We start from the raw sequence: 23,493 nt of genomic DNA, 5'->3' as shown, positions 1-23,493 counted from the left end.
AAAATCATTCACCTGTAACTTTATAATTAAGATAGATTTTATCAGAAATAAACGAACATCCGGATACTTTTCGAGCATCAGCGAAAACCTCACTAATATGCTTCACGATGATGAAAAAGATGCCTACAATTAATCGAATTTCCATCGCTACGTTTATTAATTCAGGGAAGATTCTGACACACGATCAACTAATGGCCATACCTTTGACAGTGTTCGAGTTTAAAGCCTCGCAAACTTCGCTACACAGATCGCCCCTATTCCCTTCAGCCTCGGGTTCACTGAGCCTGACATTCTATCAGTTTCTATAGAAATCGAAGTAGCAGTTCAGGCACCGCTAAGTCCTTGCGTACATTCTCAATAAGACTGACAGGACTTACGTCTATCCTGTCCGTCTTTTGTGGAGATCAGCTTTTGATTTATATGTCCTGATATTTTGCCAAGTTCCATCTACGTCGAAAGAAGTTGCCAGATGTGTGAAAGTATAGCATTCGCTACATCCAAATTCTTGAGATACATAGTCATGCAGAAAAAGTGGTTATGTGTGGTATGTAAATTTGGTTTATTGGATATTACATATAACTGACGAATAGCAGCAAATATAGCGATTATACAATTTTTCGATCGCTGCGTTAGAATTTGATTTTCGCTATTCGACGATTCAATCAAAATCTGCTGCGTTTCTCTGATCGTATTTCTTTAACGATAAAAAATATCTCAAGTGCGAACTTTGGTATATTTACATGATTTCTCGTTGCAATTTCACGTTTGACATTTTCCTAAAACAATACTACCAAGTCCCTTTTCTTTGCTGAAATGAGAGCAAGATTGGAACATAAAAATTGGAGAACTGCAGTAAACTTGGCGTGCACAATATATTCTTGTCACGCGCAGCCAAGTTTCCACGTACATTCTCCGTGTCGATAAATTACTCAGTTCGCTGTATCACCTCACACGAATCTTTACGCAAATTCAGGGTCATTCGTGCGACGAAGTATGCTAATTTACGCGATTATCAATACAAGACCTTCGGTTTTCTCCATCTCGAGACATTATGCAAATTGCCGTGTCATCAAAGAGTACGAAGTTCGAAACGTGTTTGCGAGTTGCATCGTAGATGACCCAAAGGGCTCGAGCCTAATCTCTGTGTTCGTTACGTGGCTTCGATTATTGTTGAATCCTCCGTCGCTGGCGATTTTCACATCTGCCATGCGTATCAATAGATCGTAAGTCGTCGAGTAAAAATAAGTAGAATTCTACTGCGACGTGTTCTTGAAGTCTAATTTCGTTCGCTCGATAAATTATATCGAAACACGTGATAAAACTGCTGAATAATATATTAAGTAAATATTAAATTGTTATCTAAGATAAGATAAGACCACTATAGAACGTACTTTAAGGCTTGTTTTATTGCTTAGATAAGGGGGTGCATGTAAAGTTGTCGGATATTTTCCCAAGATCCTTTTTGCTCACAGTTCTGTATTCCAACAAATTTGCTGAAAAGATCTTTCTCTCTCGTTTATATCGCTATAAAACTGTGGGCTTTTATGCAGTTTCGTATCTTCATTGGCATAACTAAAAAAAATGCAACCTACGTAAAGATTTGTTTCACCCATTAGAGAAAATAACAGCTATAACCAGGGCATGCACTCTTATTTTCTCACGAAACTTATTTCTTATCAGGTCTACATTTCATTTTTACAGTATCAGATTTTCGTAGTCACGTGGAAGCACTACTAAATAATAGGAGAAACGTACTTGGGTCTAATTAATTCGTATGCAAATGCTATGATAAATACAACAGTGTTACACTTTTTGTAGTCACTGTACTTCACTTTCAATATTTTTCCTCTTTTCACGCATTCTATATATTTTGTACACTTCTGCGCGTTTAAATTTTCCATTAATGTATAAAAAAAAAAAAAAAAAGAAAAAAATAGATAAGTCTAGTACATTGTACACTTCGACAATTCAGTTGTAGTTTGGGGGATGCTTAGTACGTAGACATCGGATACCGTGGGCAGAGGTATTCTTGGAGTATCCAGGATGCCATAAAGAGGCACGACCTACATGCTAAAGCACATTTCCAACGACATCAAGGCGTGGTGAAGGCGCGTTTGTCGACACTGGATATCTTCTCCTGTAACCGGCAATTAAGTCTAATTTCCGTGAGACCGACCCAGAGGGCCCTTCTACGGCTAGCTCACGACACCGTGACTGGATTGCACCGTTTCGGACTCCTTCTCCTCGTCCTTTCTTCCTGCTCGCCTCTTATCTCTCTGCCTTTCGCCTTTCTCTCTCTCTCTCTCTCTCTCTCTCTCTCTAGTCTCCTGGGGCGAAGAACTGGAGAGTGTAACTTCTCACAATTACCATGATACACCCAGAGCTCGGTAATTCGATCAGAACTACGGGACAAGTTGCGCGCCACCACGGACCAGAAACTAGAGACTGCACCTGTGCAGTCGGCCCGGTCGAACTACTGATCTTTCCTTCTTGGCAAGACGTAAAGAGATTTCTTGCTGTTTGCCAGCCGTCTCAGTGAAATTGTAGAGGGTAGCAGTTGCTGATGGTCCTGGAGTCTCGAGATTGCTTGTAGAATCGTAGCGTAACGAACAGGAAACAGGCGCTGCCGAGAAGTCGTGGATAGAAAACAACGACATAAAGTACATAGATCGAGCTATTGCTCCCAACTTTTAATGCAATTTTCATGTTGTCAATTTTTGTATGCCGTGTACCGAGATACAGCGAGATTGTGAAATTGGTTAGAAGTTAAAGTAATTGTATCGTGAGTGTCAGAACGTTGGAACTACTAGTAGAATCGTAGCGTAACGAGCACGGAACAGGCCTTGATGAAGTGTCGTGGATAAAGAACAACGACGATTACTTAGTCCTAATTGCTATTTTTCGATTTTTACTGTAATTTCTACGCTACCAAAATTTTCTGACAGTGATCGTACGAGCATAAACCCGTGAAACATAATAATCGAACATTACAAGGGAACAGAAGGAAGAAAACACGACTAGATGACGACGAGTATCAAAGCGACGATTTCGAAGGGAGTAATTGAGTTTCTTCGAGTTTGAAAAGGTAATAAGGTTAGTCGCGGCTAGAATTTGATTTTTAAATAAATATTGGACTAACGCAACGTTAGAAACTAAAGAGTTAATCATCGTTGACGCACAATTGGCATGGAATCGTCATGAAGATGGCACGCTTACTACTCCTCTCGTCGTGATTTATAAATGAACGCCCACTGTGCTAACGTATTAAAAGATACGTCGGGAGTTCCATCCCTGTCGATCAATTTCTGTGGTCCATACTCCCTGTGGTTAACGGAACCACCGCACCAGGGTAGATTATGAGCTGTCGCGTGCCATTAGACCAACCCTAGTGGGGATATGACACGAACATTTTCGAACACCCTCCATTGGTGACATTTGTCAGTTACAGCGCTCTCGGAGCACCGATCGTTCAGGCTTCTTATCGACTTTAGTAACACGTACTTGGTTTCTCTCGTTGCAGACAGCTTGATCCGATTTGCCTATCGATTTTCCAATTACGCCAGCTCTTCCCTATCAACACTGTCTGTGCTCTCTTCCTTCGTCTTTTCAACAGTTTTCGTGTGCAATATTGTAAATTGGAAATCTCATGGACTAAACACCACCCTCGTGTTTGGCTTCGTGCAACACGCTTTTGTGTTTGTGTCGGTTATGAGATTGGCCCGAATTGCCTTCGATTTTCTATTTCTTCATCTTCGATGGTACGATCGCTCGGAGCGACCAATTTTCGAGATTCGATTCGTCGAGAGAGGGTGGAACCAAGCGGCTCAAGGTAAGGAATGAACAACAAAGGTTAAGACCTCGGTGGCTGGACCCACGGGTCAGAAAGACAACAGGATGGATCCGTTATCTGCTTTTCTTTGGGAAACTCGCTTTACCAGAGAAATGCATTGACGGAAAGAAGTGGCGGAGAAGGATCAATCTTGGGTCGTAAATACGCTGGAGAAGGGTCGACGCGGATGAAGATGAAATTTTCCAAAACTCTAGGATCTGTGAATCTCGTTACTTGAGCTGATCTTGACGAAAGCCTGATATCCTTGGCTAGTCGTGTAAATATAACGACTTGATATACTGTCTAACATGGAATACTAGCTGAATATTACTGGAGAATATACGGGGTGGTCCACAAACTGCTCGTCATAAGACTTTAAGTTCGTTTTCATAGATCAACTTGTTAACCATGCAAGTCGAGTTAAGACGTTATTTGCATTCCTAACTTTATGGCTACGACAATCTCTTTAGTTATAGGTCTTCTACCTTTTGGATCGGAATTCATTTATCTTTAGTTCTACGATTATTAGAAAATTAGAAATTGTTAGGAAATGACCCGGCCAAGTTAAAAAGTAACATTTCAAACAGGAGTTCGTTGATCTCGAATAAGTGGACTACGAATGTTTATACGTAGGAATTTCAAACACGTAAACATCTCCAAAATATTTGAAATATCACGATGACCAATTTGTAGTCTACCCGGTATACGAGCCGTAAATATCGCGGGTGGAAAGTAGATATTAAAGTAGGGTTGCTTCTAAGGTCGCAACGTTTCAGGCTAATGGTTTTAGTTTGGCGTGATTTGTGGATCATTTCCGGCAAATCGAGAACTTTCGCTTCTGGCTAGTCATCGATGAAACTGCCAGTTGATAGACGATCACGTCAATGTTTTCTCCCCTCGTATGTTTAAACATTTCCTTTAAAGAAAGTTTTAGGTTATTAAATCGATCTCGGGCTGCTCGGTTCGAGGATAAGGAAGTTGCCCGAAACTCCTTGCAGGCGGCAGACGGTGTTCATTCGATGAAAGGTATAAGAAGCTTTAGCCGAAGAGAAATTTCCGGCGTCGAACAACCGAAAACTTGGACGGACTTGATAAATTTGAAGGGGTCGCGGGCACGCAGCCCTCGTTACCGAAATTCCTCTTCGTCCAGGGTTAATGAGGAAGGTCAAAGATGGCTTTCATTTCCTTCGTGAAGCGAGATGTCGCTCGTTAATGCGCCAAGGCGAAACTTGTAAGCATATCTTCCCAGCACGACGTTATTGTCTCCTAAAAGGAACGATCAGTCAGCCTCCAGGCTATTCCTCGTTCGGAACTTTCTTTTCTTTTCTTTTTCTTTATTCACGGCCGCTCTCTCGCATTTGCTTACATTTTTCGTCCCCGAGATACGGCTGGCTTCTCGGCGTTGAACAAAAGTTTCGTCGACACCCTCGAGACGACTGCACGACTTTTCGGCTCTCGGGCAAAGAATGGGACTCGGAGTTGGAGTCAACTTCGATTCCATTACTGTGACAAGTTTTGTGTCGCGTGCACAGAGCCCTTTGTACCGAGAATGTAAATATACGGAGCAAAAGTGTAAACAAATAGGCGAACGGTGTAAACAAGCGAATAACAAACAAATGAGGAATGCAAACAATGACGGCGAACTTGTACAGTATCGTAGATAAATAATAGCACGTACGTTAAGTTCATACGAAATATAGTGATAATTAATTTGGATGATTGGTCGAGCAGAATTTTGTATTCCTGTAAAAATATAATAAATATATTTATAAAGAAGATTTTTATAGTTTCTTGAGCAAAATGCCACTCGAAAATTAACTTGTATGAAGCGAGAGATTCTGAGAACTTGAATCATAAAATCGCTGGAACAAAGAAAAATGTAAACAAGCAAAGGAAGAATGTGAACAGAAATGTTGCACATGTATTTGCAATGAGGATAATCAGGCGCGTTATCGTTCGTCTTAAGATAACCAGCACAAGGCAGCTCGTTTCGCAAATGAAAACGTTCCAGTCTACGACTCGAATTGCAAGCTCTAGGACGGTGATTATTCCCGCTTCATCTGATAAATGTTACTGCCATACTTGTTCCCCCAATGTGTTGTGTATAATCCAGTTTAATCTGGGATTAGACGCATAAGCTATGGCTTAATCCAATGCACCGAGAACGTGTTGGTCATTTGCATACGCAGCCTCGTATTTGGCTTAACAATTCGCGAAGATGTTTGCCGGACTCTCAGTTAACCATCCAATTCTCCTACGTGCCTCTTTAAGCGACGTCGTCAAGTTAATTATCAACTCGAAAGATGAAAAACGTACGATTTAAACGATCGATGTAGCTGCTAAATACGTAGCAGCACGAATAGGACACGAGGATCACTTTATGGTCGATGTAAGATCCATTTAACTTGTCTGAAAGCGTTATCATAGTAACTCCTCAGGAACATTGTAACGGTTAACGAGGGAGACCAAAGCTTATGAACTGGATGATATAATTCGTAGTAGATTTACTCGTGAAACAGGAATATACATATTTGTTCGTTTTTCATAGATTTGTTAGATTATATTATAATTTAGGAAATTTCGTTACTTCGATAAATATTTTTGCGTCTGCAAATACGTTGTTGCGAATCGCGTTAGATCTGAGAATTTACTCTTTTACGTATAGTTTCAGTTCTTTTAATTTTCTTCAGTCGAAATTCTAGTTTGATACTGGTGCAATTTTTCGGGTATAAATCGTCCTTTAAACGTATCTATTATGCAAAATTATTAAGCTCGAATTTTATGCTCAAAAAAATATCTTCTTTGCTGCCATGGATATCCTCGAATAATTGTGACTCGTGTAAATTTGCTGGATATTACATTTATAGAGGAACCAGGAAATTCATAGATTATACTACGAGGAAATAATAACCGTTTCAAGCAATTGTTTCAGAAGATAGCACAATTTAAAAGGTTATAAAATTAGTAAATTGTTAAATATACTTTGATGATTCCATGTATGGTTAATAAAGGAAAATGTTTCTTAATTCTAACGAGTAAATGATCGTACATTTTTTTCGCTGTAGCTAGGCTTTCAATTCTTGCAGAAGGTAGTGTTATAATATTCTCTTTACAGTACGAAAATAAACAAATGAATTTTTTTATATTCAATAAAGTATGAATATTTGAAAATTTAACCTTCCATATGATACTTTTATAAATTAATTTTGTACAACTCCGAAACACGCGAGCTGTAAAAACTGAAGTTCCATCGAATGATCTTGGCGAGAAACGCGTTAATTTAACGTGGAATGTGAAACATTCAGAGTATTTCAGGCGGTAGATGATGAAAAAATACAAAATAGATGAAGAGTAATAGTTGCGCGTTACAGACGGAAGCGTAACGAAGATAAAATCCTTACAAAGCATTGCTCCTTCGTACATTCCGAGCAAATATAAAATGATAGCAATAGCCACCGCGCGTCCTTGATAATTCCTCCAAAGCAACGTGCTTTGCTCCAGGGACAATTTTATATTTCGATAGCTATTAAAACGTGACGCAAGATAATGAGCACGTGGGTGATAAAGTCGGCGGTGACTACGAACGATGAATCGCCTCCAGAGACTCGGAAGAAGGATATCAAGAATTAAGGGACAGAAGCTTTCCAAAGACCAAGAATAACAACTAGATTGCTTGGGGACCAGCTATGACAGTTAACGCTTCAAACGAAACACTGAAATTATTTTTAATGTGCGGAGGAAGCTAAAAGTATCTGTCCGGTCGAAAAATGTCTTATTCCCCTTAACACATCCGTTGCGTAGGATTCAGATCCACAGCCTTGTTCATAAGTAACAGGGATGTTTCTAACGAAATAAGATAAACTTGATAAAGCGTTACGAAATTATAAAATTAAGTTTTTAAGGATTTTATTAGGACTGGTTTGGTATTTCGGATTGTAAAGTAGAATGTTGCAATAAAAATTATAAAATACAAATTATTCAGGAGACAATTAATTGATTAATGCGCTTAATATGAAAATTTAGATGGTAGTTATTTTTGTTATTCTATGTTCACTATGAAGGCATCCAATGAATACAATTTTGATGATACAATTTGTTTCATAAACGAAAATGTTATAGATGCAGAACCTTAAGTACTCGCTTTTGTACGTGTTTCTCATAATTGTTTCATTAACAATGAAATATTACATAATTAATAATTACGTATGTAACAAACAGATATTTCATAGCAGACTTGTAACTGTTTTAATATTTATGAACATTGGTGTACTTTTGGATTATGCTTGCGGTACCGATTTGAATCTAGGACATGGACCAGAAAGCTCGAAATTGCGATAAAATATTTCACAGTAATTCCTATGAAACACACATTTTAAGTTTTACGATATAAAAGCATCTAGCGTATGAGAATTATTCGTTAGCGTTCAACTAATGAAAATCAGAATCGCGGTGAACGTGTTAAGAAACAAGACGAATCGTTCAGAAACTCAACTCAACGCGTTTTCTTCCAGCATAGCGGATTTTCAATCGAACGTCGATATTTGTGACGTCCATTCAACGTTCGCCAAAAGTTCTTTCATGAATCTCGAATTTTATTCTGTGTACTTTGTAACGATAGAGTGTTCCAAGATATCCATTCGATGGGAATCGCAATTTGCCATTAAACTGGATATATTCCATGAAGATATCGTTCCTACGTCAGCTGTTGAGTGTCTGAATGTTTCAATACTCTCAGTTGAAAGATAGAAGGAGCGTGATGTCTTTCTGGGTCAGCTGGATGGGATAGTTTAAAAATCAGCGGAACTATTTCACGGCTGGCAGGGCCATTAGGTTGATAAACGTTTAATGAAGTTTTAGAGGTGATAGCCCAAGATTCGCGATGGAATTTTTAGTGGAAGCACTCGGTCTGTGGGAAGAACGTGACTTTCGCCCGTAGCGATTTATCTCGACGGTGAATTGTTATGAATACGCGCATGGAAACACCAGTCGTTCCCATCTCTTAAATTTACATCGTATTTCGTTGCCACATCTCTATGCATAATTTAACTGTTTCAACCGTGATTCCAGTTTCGCAGACCGATTGTGTAAATTGTTGTACGCAATTGTGTTGAATATCGATTTTATTCTTCCTTTTTTTATCAATGTTCGTATTTGCGAATGCTTCAACACACGCATTTGGATCTGTCTGAAATGGAAAAACGAGGAAGGTCTTGGTTTCGATTTCTTAATATTAGTAATAACGATTTTTAAACAATCTTTTCTCTTATTATTTATTAACGAAGTAAGTGAACATTTGGTTCGCTGGAAATCTCGCTGCACGATACGTATTTTACATCCGTGTAATCACACATAATTGATAACGATCCTTAAAGAATCCTTCTTCTCTTATACATCGACGAAATGAATAAAAATTGATTTCTTTGGGAAACCCACTTTATACGTGTTTTACATCCACGTGATCACGCGTACAATCACCAATGATTCTCTATACATTCTCGCCATTCGTCAGGATTCTGGAATACCCTGGGGAAACATCTTCGTATTCATTCTCGTATTTAAGCTTGCCTCATATATTATTACGAGAGAAAATCCACGAAACCAGGTTTAGCCTTACTCAGAAGAATAGGAAACTCGTCGTTACATTTCCAATAGCAACAAATTTCTCGTTTTACATTTGCCCGTTTATATAGTCCTTTACGATATCTATTCGCCTGAACCTTCTTTACGTTTGGTCACACATTTTCAGAGAAGTCTCGTTGAACGTGTGAAAGTGCGGCACTTTCGGGATCGGTCTTCAGACGATGTTTCCCGATAAAGTTGCTTCGCAAATTTTACCGCTTCCCAAGTTTCCGCGAAGATAGCCCCGCTTATATAGAGACAATATAGAGGCGGTAAAATTGAAGACCTCTCTATACGTGGTAGCATCTACGTTGATAAGCTGAAGTAGCCGCGGGCTGAGTTCCGTAAGCCGATCAAACTGGAGTGAGTTTATATCGACGGCGAAGTGTTCGGGTTACTCGGGCTATCTTCCTTCAATCTCACTCTGATAACTTGTTAGCGGTGTTAACTGCTTCGTAAAATTGCTATGGGAAAGTACTTGCAGACTACCGAAGCCCCGAAGATGTTAATGTCTACCGGTGTGTTGTCTCTTCTAACACGATCTAATCGATACTGGCCATCGATCTGTTTGCCTTCGAAATCTAGTTGTTATTCGCGATTCGTTTGGTCTTGCTGAACGTACATCCCCTTTGCATATATGTAGTTTTTCTTTAGATAAGAATATAAAATCTGTATAGGACCGTATATACATATGTACTTAACGCGTTCGTGAAATATACTTTGTGCTCATACGTTTGGAAGAGCGATACCTTATCAAGTGAAACTATTCGAAGCTCGTGGGAAAAGCGAAAAGGAAAAGAAACAATTTTCATGTTGTTCGTGTAAATACGAATAAAAATTAAAATCAAGATAGCAGAAATAATTTCGTAATTATTTAATGGGTTCAAGTAACTTTCATGTAGTGACTCAATAGAATTCAAAAGTTGCCGCTATTATTCATGATTAGTATGGATTTATTAAACATGACTCTTTGTACATAACTTTTTTCATTATATTGTAGTAAAATATAAATTTCTGTTTGTTACAGGTACAGTACAGTTATCACGATATTTTACAACGGTGAGTCACCAAACAGTACAAAGTATGTTGTATAACTTTCCAAGCAACTAATTTCTAATTTCAAAGGCTTGCAAGAAAAATCACTAAATATAAAAGTCAATCCGATGATTTAACCGCTATATGTTGGACGTATTTTTACGAAATCAAATGAAAAAAGAGAGCAACGTTTACGAAGTATTACTCGATCTCTTGCAACAGTAAAATTTGTTTCACCAGTTCTGGAGCTTTTTAGAGAAATTTTATTATTTCAGTAGAAAGGACGGTACTATTTTTTTTATTTTCGTTCGAAGAGTTTTGTTGGAACAATGCACGACCATTGTCCGGGCGTTATCGTTAATTTACGAGCTCTGGAATCGAATTCTGTCGTTCGCATGGTTTTCGATGTTGTTACATGCCCGATCCTATAGAATATTTACGATACTCGTAGATGTTGTGCGAAACGAGTTTTGAAATTTTCGTGGCCTGCACCAAACAAAATCGAAACCTTCTACGGCTTGGAAAATCCGGAAAATTCTCACTAAAACACGGTCAATTTGGCGCGAGGCAAGCTGTGTGGCCAAAAACTCAGCTGCTACTCGAAAAAGTAATGAGTTCGTTCCCTAACGAGCTCGTATGATACACGTTGGAATGGAATATCAGTTGGCCACATCGCATAGACGCGACGGCACACGTTAGTTCTCCTTCGTTAACTCTTTCTAAAAACAATTTTCACTATGTAGCAAGACTTTGAACAAATTTTCTTAAAACTATTGTTTTACGTGTTCTCATTTATCTATGTTTATAGTGTCGATTTCATAGTAGATCGTATAATCGATCTTAAAACAGCTAATACATAATTGTTCGACATAGCAATTATAAGTTTCAATAGTTTATGTTTGTCGATCGTACAATGTACAGATTTAACAGTGAAAGGGTTAATGCATTCATCGTCACTGAGCTTTCTGTTTACGCCACGCCTTTCACCGGTCACCAACACGCGATAAATGTTCGAAAGTATACCACGTAATTACTTACACATTGCCGAGATCGTTATTATTTTTTAACGATACTGAGAAAGCGTAATAAACAAGTTGCATCGATAGACAATGTAACATTTTCATTTGAGAAAATTAAGAAAATATTATCAACATAGACGTATCGCGATAAGCCGTATTAAATTACAGCAAGTAATGGTAAATTACGCAATATCCACGGAACGTGGTTATCTCTTTTGCAGGAGTTTTGCAAATTCTCGACCAAATTCTTGCACACACTTTTCGCAACATCTTTTGCATAGTCGTCTGGTTTATCGTACGTTCCTATTTTTTGCTTTGTATTTCGTGACACTTGTAAAAAGTGGTGACATAAGAGGCGCGGGTGCAAGCTCTATGAAAATATGCTCGCCGATGAATGTGTTAACACGCGCGCGATTTTATACGACCGCGATACGCGACTGATAATGAATGAAAAAATTATGTAACGCGCTCGCGAGGCAATATGGTGTTGTGGGAGGGAAGAAACGATGTGTAGATTACCGAAGAATGTCTTTTTGCCTAGCTAAGATAAATGAACTGTCTCCTTTCTACGGGGCGAAGTCACGAATCTATGAAAAATGATGCCTCTTGCCTGCTGCCTTAAATGAATTAGGTTCGTACGTGGAGAATCCACGCGTGTACGCGGACGATGAATTGCGAAAATCGTGATCAAACATCCTCACGTAATTTATAACGTTACGAACTCTACGATGCGACGTCCAGTGGCAATTAATTGATCGAATTTGTGTCGTCAATAATCAGCCGGTTGAACCTATCGAGATTTAAAAAATGTTAATTCGACATAACAAACTCGTTAATCATTGCCCGGTTGACGGGTATCGTATAAAGTGGGTCAAATTAAGATTTACTTCGTTTTGCTTGTTTTCCGCGGTATGATTCTCTTTAATTTGATGTTAATTGATGTTTATAGAAGTTTGATGAGAAAATCGATGGTTTGGTCCTTGTATTATTGGATTAATGGCGTAACAATTTTATAAATCAATCATTAAACGGGCAAAGTTTTATAAACAAGTTTCAGAAAATACTTGTCATTTTATTATTCTGTTTGACTTTAGAGTATATAAGAAGCTTATAAAAGTCTATAATCTATAATACGTAACTTGAAAATTCATTAATATCATTACTTGGTAAACTAGTATGCAAAAGAGATTTAATCGCGTTTAATCAGCTGTGTTCTTTCATAAGTTTGAACAAAATTTTATTGACGCGATTGTATTCTATATTCAATATTATTCAAATATATTCTAAACACTTTTTTGTTGATAAAATAAAAGAGCCAGATTGGAAAAGAAAAATTCGACGATCACGACAGGGTTAATTGTTTTCAAGGAGAAGCTAATTTCTTTCGCACGCGATCGTACTATAATTGTCGCTTTTCTTCCACATATTTTGTGACCATTAGCTTATATTTAGGGAGCACGTTGACAGCCACGAGACGTCAAAATTACGCGCGAATGAAAATCACGAAATTCCCTTCTGCGGAAAATGTATATTCTCGTACTACCATAGGTTGACGAATGTGTTTGATTAAATTTGAGGATCGTTGTCACTCAGATTAACCTACAGTGAGTGTTAAAGAAGAGTCTTCGACGGTTTTCTATTTATTAAAAATACATACTTAAAATTCTGTAATAATAAAATCCTAAAAGAAACCTGAAAAAGCTACGAATTATGATAATTATTTGTACACTTCTATACTATCAAATTATTGTTACGTTCTACAAGAGTTTCCATTTTAGTAAAATTAATATTTAATAGGATATCCTTTCTGTCAGATAACTCCGATATGCTGCATCGTTTAGAAAGGTAAAATCGTATAAATAATTGGGTCTATCGTGATTGTTCTATCAAAATTAAATCGACCAACGCCAGACGAGAAACAACACTTATAAATAGCAATTTGGGGCAATCTCAGTTACTGAATTCTTGACCTGTACTGTTTATAATTAATTCGAAGAGACTTGGAGAAAACTGGGGAAGCTGGGATGTCGATATTCATTAATCGGTGCTCAGGTCCAATCGATATCGATGGCTCCTTGCACCCATCGAGTCACGGTTTAACTTTTTAACTTCTCCGAAGAAACGTGGACGTGCGCGAGACGTCACCGACACAACCAGAAACTTTCTTCCCGGTTAAAGTCATCTCCCATTCTCTTTTTTCTTTTCTCTTCATCTTTCCTCTCCTCCTCCCCTTTTTTTATTAATTCGGGGCTCGAGCCCGAAACGATTAAAAAGTAATCCCGTATTCTACGAGTTCATCTTAGTTTTTCTTATCGTCGAACTTTCTCGGACGACGTTTGTCAAAGCAAAGGAGCGCCGCGATTCGGTCGATAAGAGGCTCGCAAACTCAACTAGATAGGGAAGGGGAGGAGGGAAAAATTTTGAGCTCATTACAGAAACTTCAAGTTTCTTCGTTTTCTGGGGCCGAACTTCTTAAGATACTGCTCTCCTCTCTTCCTCTTTGTGAACGGCAGCCACTTAAGCATTTATGTAAATTCTTTCCCCTATAGTTGGCTCTTTGATCCATTTCGTTCTCTCTCATCTGTCTGAAAAGGTGACCCAGATATTCTTCAAATCCCGCGACACTTTGGCCGATTAATTTTTTCCATGGTGCGAGTGGTCTCTCCTCCTCTACGGAGCAAAATGGAGCTGAAAGGAATTTTTCGAGTAACCGATGCGTGCAATCGTATCCTCATCGGCAAAGTGCATTCGTCGAAAACGTTCAACGAAATTCGAAAGGCAGAGGCCAACTGGCTTTTCGTTCTTCGTCGAGTTTTTAAGGTGGAACCATGTCCGGCTAGTTATTTCGTCTTCCATTTTCTCTAATGGCCCGAAACTCGTTACTCATTGTCAGCGGCTGAAGTGGGTAAAGGGACCGCGGAAACTTTTCAAGAGCTGACCATCGGCGGTCCTTTAATTACACCGAGTTTCGAGCACGCTCCTCGTGCTCCATCGTTCCCAACGATCCGAAATTTTGATCACTTTTCAAACGTACGCCACGCCTATCGACTACTAATTTTCCGATCTGCCCATCGACGATTCTTCTTCGTGAATTCCATCGTCTCCGCCAACTTGCAACCTCGGTTAAAGATCAACCAAGTTTCGCAACCATCGAGCCTGGCAATTATTTTCCGGAAAATTCCTGGCGTGTTTGCCCAGCAATCGCGTTCTCCTCAACATCGTCGTGGAGCATTTCGCGTACATTGGCTGGCTTATTAAGTTTTTGCCGGATACATCGGATTCAGCATGTTCGACCAAACTTCTTTTCACCACGAAATCTACACATCTTTTTTACGTATCAGTTGAGTGATAGCTGTGGCTACTAGCCTTAGCCGCTTAACAATTTGTCACGGAATACTAGCGTAATTAACAGTTGTTTGTAGTAATAAACTAATATTAATATAATAATATAATTAACTAGCATAATAGTAATAATATAATAAACTAGTATTAACACAGTAAAAGAGAAGAGAGAGATTGCAAAATCCTCCTGGTTCATGATGAAATCTACAGATTTAATCCAATGGTATGACCAAGCGAATACTCGTTTTTCCGCGACGTTGGTAAAATTTAGCAAATCGAAACTGCAGACGTGCATTCTATCGCCGAATTTTTGCTAAGGCGGAGCAAAACTTGGTCTGAACGTACCGTAAAGATTTATCGAAGCGTTTTTGAAGTACATATTACGGAGAATCCGAGAACTTGGCTTATCAATATGGATGCGTTCAACTTCTCGCATAATGGAGAAACCATTCAACGTCTCTCTCAATGTGAATGATCATTAGAGTAGCAGACGTCCGAGAAGAGAGTCGATTAACTGGAATCTCAAGAGTCGACAAACTAATTGAAAGAATCCTTTCCGTTAGCCCTCTTCTGTCCTCTTCTTACAATTTTCCTTTTTCCTCTCTGTCGCTCGAAGTCATTCTTCTTTATCGTTTTCGTTTTCTACTGGGAAGTATTATTGATTTTTCCCCGTTTCTCGATCGAAACCAAATAATCCCTGTGAATTATCTTCACTGTTTCGAATGTTAAAGATCGGAAAAGTTTCTCTGCCAATGTTGCTTCCAAGTAATTGTTTTACAAGATTTTCGACAGCCACTCTAATAGATCAATGATCTCCCTTGCGAAGTGCTGCTCTTTCGTGCCGAATGCACTGCAGAACTAAGCTGATTGTTCTCGTCGTTGTGTCAGACACGTGTCAAGCGACTGAAACTGAACGATTTGTACCGTTTTTCATTCGGGGCGTTTAACGGGGTGTGGAGATCGCGTTTCGTTTAACAGACACACACACGACCATAAGTATTAAAAGACTGAAAACAAAGTGTGAAATATTATTAGGAAATTATTACAAGTTTTAAGAATCGTTATTTCGTTTCGATTACATGTAACGTTGATTAATAGACACCAAGTACATGCTACACAATTTTTCACATATTTTTGCTGTACAATTATTCAAAAACAGCGTTATTTTAACGAGCAGTAACGAAAGAACCGAGACATTTCCGATCGTAATTAGCTGAGTCAACTGCATCTAAGTTCGTAGTTAGCACAAACAGCATGGTGCAGAAAATTCAGGCGAAGAAACTAAATCCCGTTATAACCTCCGTAACAGCACAATCTCATGGAAGACCGAGTGGAATTAAGCTAATCATTATTGGCCGGCAAATATTTGGCAAACAGTCCATCTCGCTTCTATCCAGCATCTCTAATTTGCCTTCTACTCGAGCTTCTGTAATTGGGGTATAGTCTGACTAATTAGTAGCCAAGAGATGCTACCTGTGATCACTATTCTGGTGATCTTTCTCTCTCTCTCTCTCCCTCCCCTTTCTCTCTCTCTCTCTCTCTCTCTCTCTCTCTTCGAACGAATCGCAAATATTATTTTAGAAACATCTTTTTCCATTGTTTGTCTGCCTTCAAGATGGATGTTGCCGTTTTTCAGGAATCGTTTTCGTGTACGAAGCCACGAATCGTAGTTACATTGTATGCAAACGTGTGCGTTTCGAGAAAACACAAAGCCACTTCTGAAAACTGTTCAAACATCGCACTTTACTCGGTCTGGGAAAACTCGGTTTTATTCTGATTTCTTTACATACGTGTAGCTGGATCCCGATCACAGTCGCAACTTTATATTCTGCATAAATTCTTCGTCATCGTTTTCTCTTCCTTTTTTCCAAACTGTTTTGCTTTGTAACCTGTTTTCGTATCGGTGGGTAGAAAACAAACGCTCGGAGCAGGCGCGAACTTCTGTGCGATTTCAAAGAGCAGATTTCCAAATTGTGCGAGACCAAAGAACGTTGTTACATGTTTCTGAATTTCATAATAGTAGATTACTTACTTATAAATATAAAACGCAAATATATATCGTTTAACAATTTGTACTAGAGATGGAAATATGCAAAGCTAAACAGCTAGAATGAAAAATAGAGGCAGACTACATATCATGTTTTTTCAGCGAGCACTCAAAGATTTAACTTCGCTGTCTTCTCCATATCATTTTCACTGAATCGTATTTTTTAATATTCAAAAATATCTCAAGTTTGAGGAAAATACGAAGGAATCACTATCAATATGTGTGACTCTCCGTTTCAATTTTATATATTATAATACTATTACTATATTAGCATATTACTTGAAACGTTAAAAGCCCTTTTATGAGTTGAGCAAAATAGCAGCAATATCTCCTTTCATGAATATAAATATTCAGAAAGTGCAGCGTGGTACTACTTGTCTATATATTCGTGAAACATCAAAAGTCTTTTCGCTAGTCGCTCGAAATAGTAATATCTCTTCTTAAGAATATAAAAATTAAAAAACTATAAAAGGTTAATGATTCCAGGGAGCTCGATGAACCCTCTTTGCGTTGTTTTAAATAAATATTTATTCCTATCTCTATACTACCAATAATAACCAAAAAGAATAATCCTATACGTTTTCTTTGCCTCTATGTTCATTTCGGTCTCCATTAAAGAACCAGAGGGATACTTTGGAACGAGTCGTCGAGAACGTCAGGTGTTCCCACCATAAAGCGGCTTATCAGCCTGTTATTTATGCACAACCGTCCTTCTCGTTGAAATCATTCATTTATTGTAACCGTGTACACGCGCGCAGGAATATCGCTTCGTTACTCATCCTGTTCGAAACGTTGCATTCTGCTTACATCCCATGCAACAAAAGAAACGAGGAGGATCGCTTCCCGCGTCGCCAGCCTGCTAAAACCGACGTAAACATCCATCGACGTTTTTCCTCGTTTCCGCGTCGCATCCGTTTCCCGTTGCTTTTCTATCTTCTCTGCCGTACCCTGGTCACCCATTCCCTTTCTCTGGTATTTTTGTTGCCGTAAATTGCGAGTATCTGGCGCGATGTTTGCTCCAGCATAAAGTGATATTTATGTATATATCCGTTCTATCCGTCGTCGCTTCCGGTTCCTGTTGTAGACGCGATTATGGCGAGGTGTTAAGACGACCAACGGTCGGCTAAAGAAATTAAAAGCAGCTGGACGCTGCAGCATTTAGACTGCATTGTTCTGGGTCGTAAACGAGCACGTGAGTGTATTGCGCTCTGGCGGACCTTTCACATTGTCGTATTCAGCTTTGTTCGAGAACGTCGTGCTCACGGACAGTGTCGTTTCTGCACATGGTTAAAACTCGCGTTAACGTGCTGGTGGAAACTCAAGGCCCAGGACAAACCTGTCGCGACGAACGACGTGGAGGTTCGTGAAACTTATTGAGATATGTGTAATTTTGTGTGCTACACTGGATTAACCGCGTAGTAGTGACACGTCTCGTAAAACAGAAGAATGCAACTGTTCCGTACGCATAGTAGAAAAGAAGAAGGCGAGACAAAAAGAGAGCTGAGACGCGTGCAATCCACGTATCTACAAATATCTTGTTAATCACATGTTAGATAAATATGAAACTATTTTAATATCATTTCTGTATGTAATATGAGTGTTTCCATACATTTATTTGGGCGAGTAAGATCCAGAATTCTCAACAAAACTAAAAGTTTCTTTCGTTTTATGAGGAAATAATAGACGCATAACGTTTCTGTTTTATATTATTTTGTCGAATTACGCATGATCCATTTTGTTCCGTTGAGACAGACACCGTGACATTTCACAGACTTGGTTTCACGTTTGTACGAAGGTGCAGTGATGTAAAAAACGTTTGCGAAAGAAAGACACTTTCCGGACAACCTGATACTAGTTGTTCTGTTTATGAGTAAGAGGTACCTGGTGATGTGTATGGGGAACGCGATAATTGGTTTAGATTGGCAAGGAAAGAGAAATTTAGATTAGAAAGAAATGAAAGGATTGGACAGTGAAAATTACTGATTCAGGATAGTAAAAATTTCCAGGAAGGATGAATAAACAATTATTCGTTGGCTGTGATGATATCTTGACAAATTCATTGATAAAATTTGTATACATATCAAGGTATATTAGGGTAAAATAGTAGGTATAATAGGGTATATTAAGTAGGAAACTGGGTGGAAAAAACTAGCAATACGAATGCCAAGATTGATTAAAGGATAAACGATAAATGTCTTTATTTTTGGCGTCAAATTTTAATGTATAGTGTCCTCTTTACAAAATCAGCCGAACAAATATCTACTGTTAACTGCTATTCTTAACAAATTAATAAAAGGACGGTTCTTTTTATAAAATAAAAAGAAATGTGATCTTAAAGAGACTAAACTTTTTAGTAATTTTGTAATTTTTCAGGTTTATTTCAATTCCTTTACGTTCGTAATGCTTAAAAGGATAACTGCCCTAACCAATCGTTTTCCGGTCTCGAAATTTTAGAACTCGGTCTGTTTGCTTTTCGAATAATTTATCAGTTGCTCCGAGCCAAAGGGATAGTGTCAATGTAATAAATTTTATACAACTACGGTGCACTTTGTTGCAGGGGAAAGAGTTCCTGCGTTCGATTGGAATGAAACATTTTTCGACCTGACTTCTCTCGTGACGACCCGTAGCCCGAAATAAATTCGAAAGAGGAAATCGATGGTCGAAACGGAGAGCGCGCTGTGGCCGCAGTAAATGTTGACCCTATGCCTCAACTTTTCTAATAATACTGCGTTTCATCAAGTTTTCCCACCTATTTTCTCTCTCTCTCTCTCTCTCTCTCTTTACCTCTTTTCCGAGCCAAATAACTTTCGATATTATTTTCGTTGAACTAATTTCGATGAGCTTCGTGATAGTTTGAAATGAGTCAGAATTCTCATTACGCAGTAAGCTGATGCACAGAGTAATGGTAGCGATTAACAACTAACTACGGTTTTAAATCCTTATTTTATTAGATTAATAACTTCCCTTGGGCATAGGAACACATAAATTTTGATATTCAACCATTTTATTAAACTGTTAGGTGCGTCGTCTTATTAATATATAATTTTAATGTGTCTGTTATATTTCTAAGGAAAGGAAAATTTTATTCTGTTTTGTGAGTTTTTAAACATTGTCCAATATTTGTTTAAATGGATGGTCAGTTTTTGAAAACCAGTTAATAGAAAAATTGAATTCACCTTTTAATTCAAACTGCCCAGATGAGGGAAAAATTAAATTATTTCGGAAAACATCACAGGAAAATGTTAGCGTATCTGGGTTATCATTTAACTGAAAAATTAAAATTTAATAAATGCTCCACAATTCCAACTATGCTGATTTTAATCATTGCAAACATAGATATCATATAATTAATTTTTAACAGAAATAAAATGAAACGTAAAACGATCGTTAAGCTTTAAATAAAAGAATTGTTATATTCAAGAAATTCCAGCGCCAAGTATACTTATTTTTTCCAGTTTATACATTAATTATTTGTGACCCAGTAATAAAGAAGCGTAGCGTCAGGAATCTCGACAAGCGATCTCAGCATCTAAGTAAATTAATGCGAGCTTAACAAAAATATGGAACAAGTCAAAAAGAGAACTCTAATGATGAACAAAAAGCAAAATTTTATTATAACGCCGGAAGAGCTACCAGCAATGGAAACAAGAGACAGTATCATAAAAAGTATACGAAATCTGTGAAAACGTAACTTTAGACGAGATGGAGTTGAACTACAAAGTTGACAATGTGAAACGCGATACATACGAACTGTGCGCGACTAACTGGATGCTTTTTAGGAGGTCACTATGTCATGGAAGCAACCATACTCGCAAGTTTCCTCGTCATTGTCAATTTTTATCTTCCGTTGAAATAACTTTTGATCTTTATGACGCTTGCTCGTCGCCGCAACGCTTCCTCATCGCCGCGGCGCTTGCCTCGGTTGATTTGTCTCTATCAACCGCGCAAATAATTGCGATGCTACGCGTTAATTCTGCACGAGTGTTATTCGAGTGTTCGACTGAAAATAAAGGATGCATTACGATCCGTATCGTATACCCGATAAACTCTAGCGTGTCGAGATACTCGCAACAGTAGCTGGACGTTTATCAGAGTGACGGGGTCTGGAACAATAGTCTTGTGTACATATAAATTAGCTCCATGTAAATTCGCTCGAGCGGCTTTTCATCGAGGGCGACAGTTATTTATCGGAGGCACCTATGCTACACTCTCTGACCACCGAATTAGAACTACACGTAGAAATGTCTTGTCTAATGTAAGAATAAGAACGAGTATGCGCATCGATTACGTTAGACGAATAGCAAACTGCTCTTGGTTGTTCGCGTTATTACTAAGTACCTTGACGATTATGTGTCTTTAATTATTTATTCAATTTGTTACTAATACATCGTATCAAAGAGAATCTAAGTTAATTCGCATGTTAACTCATCATCGACTATACTATTCGATTCGGATACAAAAACCCGGAATGTTTAGTAAAATGATGAGAACACAGAATACATGACACGGTAGTGAATATGAAGCAACTTGGAAAGAATGCGAGCTGTAATAAAAGAAAAAAGGAGGCAAAGTATTTAAACGCTTATCCTGTGAAATTTTTATGAATATGTTGCATGTGTTTTATTATTATTTAACTTGTACTTTACAATTTTTCCAGCTGGACATTTGGTAAATTTTCCTATCTTAATTGCTAAATAACATGTGGATGGCTACCTCAGAGGAATACCATCTTCGAGTTTGACTATTTTATTTCTTTAGTGAAGTCAGTGGCGTGTGTTGCATGTGTAACACGAAACTATTTAAAATTCCATTACTACTGTAACTGTAAGGGATCACCGTCGTTATCATATTGCTGACATTCGTAACCAGCTTGAAATCCTAATTCAATGATCAGGGCGGCCGAAGCATCCAACACACGTACTGCCATTCGTGCGTTTCAATTTCATAGATGCATCGGTGTCCTTTATGCCAGGCGAATTGCAGGCCTTGCAAGTACGTATCCGCTTTTACGATACGCCGCGACTGCGTGGAAACGCAATTTCCCTGAAACTTCCTCCACCTCGATTGATGTAGACGCGTGAAACCCAGAGTTGTTTGTTTTCGGTCAGAATATGGCAGAGGAGAGCATGAGCTGGCGGTTTCTATGTGTTTATACGCTTGGAACACGAGCGGTGGAGCGGGTTATCCTCGAAGAAGGTCCTCGGGTTGCAGTCTCTTGTCTCTCCCGGCTCTTCTCGGTTTTAGATTACAGTCTTGAGCAAGCGTCTCGTCTCTCGCTTGCAGCAGGAACAAGTGGCGTATCTCGTGTTGCCTCCCCGAACGGAACCGCCATTTGCCGAATTATAAACAATACGTTGCAGGCTGCGTTTGACGGCCGACAGACAAATAGCTGTGCCGCAGCATGTGGGCCCTGGAATTAGAAATGAAAGGCAGAATGAGCGAAACGTGCAGGCGCCTGCACCGCGTTCACGACGGACTCGACCATGGAGATGAAGTTTCTAATTACGGAATTACAGACTATATGACCACAGACCTTCCGAGAGACTTATTACCTTGGAAAATTGTTATGAAACGAGTATATTTCGAGTTGCACCTATAAAAGGGACGGCGTAGATCAAAAGGTATGTTGTGTTGAAAATTATTCGAAACGCAAATAGGAATCGGTGGTTCATTTAATGTGCTTGTGCCAACTGTTTGCTGGAAATTTGGCAATACTCGTTGCTAGAATTTGACTGTGGCTATCCTTCCGACGAACTGAATATTTTAAATTGCTGTTCTGCACTGACGCAATCCTTAAAATTCGTCAAATTTAATGGTCAATTACGAAAATCATATGACTTCATATAAAATCATCTTTCTTTCTATTTCGTTCCACGCATGTTATAGACGATTTTATAAATCAGATACAGATTTGAAGTAGATTTCTTGCAGTACTCAGTCTAATTCAATTTTTTCAACAGGATTTACTTCAAAAATTTATCCAAGCGTTAATATACGATTATTATAATTTACTATATCACTGTCATTCTTTTAAATAAATCTAACAATATTTCTTTTTACACGTATCGAATTGCTGATTGATCGATCGTTTTTTCGATACCTCGGATTACTTTCCGCGCTTCATATGAAACCAGGCGGTGTCCTAATATTTACGAACGGAGATGTATATCGAGTTGTTGCAGTTTCGTTATTTTATGTAGGTTAACAGGGAGTTTGGAGAAGGAATGGCCGGAAATGGCTAGTTTTTCAGTGAGTCAGGCCAGCACTGTTTACGTTGGAAAACTCGAAAAGCTCTGGCGAACGGGGAGGGTCGATAGGGGAAGAGGATTTAAAGGATCGCGGCTGGGAGGGTCGTGCAAAGGATTCGCGCGCTCGATTGAACTCACAGTAGTCTGTTCATCTTTTCGTACATGCCTGTCTATTTATCTACTTCTTGGCCTCCTTCTTTGCATTCGAAGACCTTGTTATTTCTTTGAAATGGCTTGATATATGGGACGACTTAATATCGCGCGTCAGTTCATTCAGAAACGAATGCCTCTTGTCTGACTAATGCTCGAGCTTTTCCCTTCGCGCGATGCGCGCACTTGCCATTGTTCAAAATA

The 23,493-nt window shown here is 38.7% G+C and overlaps 1 protein-coding gene and 1 long non-coding RNA gene across 3 annotated transcripts in view; one reads left to right on the top strand and one right to left on the bottom strand.

Annotated features, from left to right (window-relative positions):
- The window catches only part of Cpx (synaptic transmission protein complexin), a 329,323-nt gene that overhangs the window by 39,807 nt on the left and 266,023 nt on the right, over nt 1–23,493 (top strand). Inside the window, exon 1 of one of the 2 annotated variants that reach the window (XM_072010353.1) lies at nt 10,498–10,529. The exons of the other annotated variant lie outside the window; for it this stretch is intronic. The gene's annotated coding sequence lies outside the window, so the exon portion shown is untranslated. Of the gene's footprint in view, nt 1–10,497; nt 10,530–23,493 lie in introns of those variants that run through there. 2 annotated transcript variants of the gene reach the window in all.
- The window catches only part of LOC139990822 (uncharacterized), a 209,930-nt gene continuing 207,850 nt past the window's right edge, over nt 21,414–23,493 (bottom strand). Inside the window, exon 4 of the long non-coding RNA XR_011800665.1 lies at nt 21,414–22,301. This is a non-coding gene — a long non-coding RNA (uncharacterized lncRNA). The remainder of the gene's footprint in view (nt 22,302–23,493) is intronic.

The sequence above is a fragment of the Bombus fervidus genome, chromosome 9 (genome assembly GCF_041682495.2).
Source record: "Bombus fervidus isolate BK054 chromosome 9, iyBomFerv1, whole genome shotgun sequence".
In the NCBI taxonomy this organism is placed as follows: Eukaryota; Metazoa; Arthropoda; class Insecta; order Hymenoptera; family Apidae; genus Bombus; species Bombus fervidus.
The sequence above is the reverse complement of the archived record's forward strand: the minus strand, read 5'-3'. Positions and strand labels throughout refer to the sequence as shown.